Here is a 3,226-nt window from a genome sequence, read left to right as displayed (position 1 = left end):
GAAGGGCCCCGCTCTGTCTCAAAGGAACACTAGGCCTTGCGGTTCCTCATCCTTTTCCCGCCAGCATCGCCCCGCTTCCAGGTGCCCGGGGAAGAAGCAGCAGAAGCTGAGAAGTGTGGCCTTAGGTGGCTGCCTGGCTCCTCCGGGTGAGGGCCTCGAAGCTTCCATCCCTCGAATCCAGCACGGAGGACAGAACATTTCTTCCCCGAGAGAAAAAACTCAAGTCGGAAGCCTAGCACCCTTAGTTCATCCTAAGATTTGAAAGGAGGAGAGAGTTTTACTTCCTGCCGGCTCCCTCCTGGATATTTCAAAAAATACATTTAACTGAGTGACTTTCATTCTCTTTTCAGTTCAACTTAGATGTTTCGAAGGGTAGAGGTGGGGGTTGCAGATGTGATGAGTAGAAGTTTCTAAACACTGGATATTCCTAGACAGACTAGTGCTTCCCTAGTCAGGGAGACGACGTCCTTCTCGAACGTCCTCTCACTGAGTCGTAGAGTCAAACCCTGCCTTGCTGCAAGTCTCACTTCTCTCTAGGAAGTTTTCTGTACGGCTTCCCACTCTTTAAGCCGAGCCCCTTAGAACTCCACCTTTTACACAGGAAGCTTTGTTATACGACACCTAACTCGGATCGTGAACTAGACCGTCCATGTTAGTCTTGACTCCCCTGAAAGGATCTTAAGCGTCTTGAGGGCAGGACCCTTGACTGCCAGTAACATGAAGAGATTGTCCCTGTAGGATACTTAATCTTTCTTTACTTTCAGATTCTTAAATTATAAGGCGACTGTTCTTATTGACTTTTAAGTTTTATCACTTAAAATTGATGTGTTTTTTCAATATCGTGAGACTGGTATTTATTCAGGGTTACTGATCCAAGTAATGGCAAATACTATGTTAAATACTTTACATATGTTAACTTATTTAATTCTTAGCCCCATGAAGGAGGTATTTTTATTATTTTGATTTTACAGATAAGGAAATGGAGAGGTACAAGATGTTAAGTAACTTATCTACTGAACCTAGAGCCTAAACTCTTACCCACTTTGTCATAGTGTTTCTCTACAGGGCGAACCCCACAAGTTCTCTACAAAGAGTTACTGAGCTGTCATTGTTGATACAGGTACTGTAGTGGGTAAGGAATTAGAGAGCTGGAGAAACTGTTTAATATCAGACTTTTCTATGCAAACTGTGGCTATACACTCTTGGGAAAATAGGCAAATGACAAAAATTTGAGTGAAAACAAAGCTAAAGAGAGGTCAAATTTAACAATAAAGTCAATGAGAGGACTACATTAACAAAGAGTTTTCCTATATCTGACACTAATTGATTAAGGGAATTCTTTGCGGAGAGAAGAAAGATACCCTTTACATTCACAAGCTATATCTGTGGCATGTCCAACATGTGTACAAAAACGGAACTATTCAATATAAAATACAGATGTTTTATCTCTATGAAAGCCAACATCCATATGGTTGGAAACATTTGCAGCATGATATTCTCCTCCTGCCTAGTTTTCATTTGGTTATTTTATGTACAGAAAATCTAGCCACAATTTACATTTGAAGAAAAAGAAAATAATTCCTGTTCACACAAAAGGGCTGGTCCTCATAATTTACTACTTGGCACTTCTTGACTAAAAATAACCAGAAGAACCAGGTTCAACAATAATTTGAATAACTGTATTATGAAGCCTAAAAAGAGCCAGTCTTTAGAAGCCAGTTATTCTCAGTACTCAGTTTACACAAAGTCAGATTAAGAGTTGTATGAAGAAGAACATACATAGCTTTCTCTTACTTTTCTAACTTATAAGTATCAAGGACTTGGCATAGTTACAAACATTATAATATTACTAATATTATTTAGTTATGGAGTGACAGTAAGACGAGAAGAGACATTAGAAGTCATCTAATCTCGTTTTTCTATTTTACAGATGGAGAAACTGAGGCCCAGAAAAGTGCCAGCAGCTATAGTGGTAAAAAAAATATTTACTTATATCTTTAGTGTAAACTCAAGTGGATATTAAAAATGACAGGCAAAGTTAATCTCAGGTTAGATATATTAATGACATTAATAATTAATTATGGTATTAAGTGTCGTAATTACAGTAATTAATTACAATAAAAATTAAATACTGAAGATCTAAAAGTTATTAAGAATAAGCAGGTTTGAATAATGAGATGTATGGCCAGAAGGTTTCCTCCTTCCTGCTTACCTCCATGAATCCTACAGAAAGGGTGACTGCTCAGATTATTCCACAGGTAAAGAGAAATGTTCTGGTCCATTTTATTTCTTCCATTTCATAAATTCTGTATATGATTTGACAGATGAGACAGACAAAACCAAGAAGATAGCCAAGCTTCTTAATTGCCCTGCCCCAGCCACTCAGATGGCACATTAGCTCCCTGGTTGCTGCTTGATTCAGGCACCATGGAAGATGAGGGAGCATTCGGCTTCATTGATTTCCTTGTGGACTACAAGGATTTAACTTGCAATTCATTATCTTACATAAAAAAAATTCTATGAGAGAGATCCAGACTTCAGTAAGTTGTGACAATTTATTTTTTAAAATTTATTTTTCAATTACAGTTGACGTATGAGTTTCAGATATACAACATAGTGGTTAGACATTTATATACCTTATGAAGTGATCACCCCAGTAAGTCTAGTACTCATCTGACACCATACAGTTATTACAATATTATTGACTATATTTCATATGCTGTACTTTATATCCCTGTGACTATTTTTCTTTTTTCTAATTAAAATTATTGGGGTGACATTGGTTAATAAAATCAATAGATTTTAAGAGTCCAATTTAATAATATATCATATTTATATTGTGTGTTCACCACCCAAAGTTAAATTTCCTTCCACCACCAAATATTTGACCCTTCCTTACCTCTATCTACTTCTCCCCACCCCCTTTCCCTCTGGTAACCACAAATCCACTGTTCACGTCTATTTTTATAACCGGCAATTTGTACTTAATCTCTTTCAAATACCATATGATTTCACTGACATGTGGAATCTAAAAAACAAAATAAACGAACAAACAAAACAGAAACAAAACCATAGATACAGAGAATGGATTGATGGTCACCAGGTGGGAAGGGGTTGGGGGATGGGTGAAAAAGATGATGACTTATTTTTTTTGTGTTAACACCGATTTAAGACTTTCTTTGTACCAGATACTGAGCTAAGAGTTTATATACATTATCTTGGTGTA

This window comes from Pteropus vampyrus, unplaced genomic scaffold (genome assembly GCF_000151845.1).
Source record: "Pteropus vampyrus isolate Shadow unplaced genomic scaffold, Pvam_2.0 Scaffold69, whole genome shotgun sequence".
NCBI lineage: Eukaryota > Metazoa > Chordata > Mammalia > Chiroptera > Pteropodidae > Pteropus > Pteropus vampyrus.
This window is presented reverse-complemented; position numbering follows the sequence as displayed.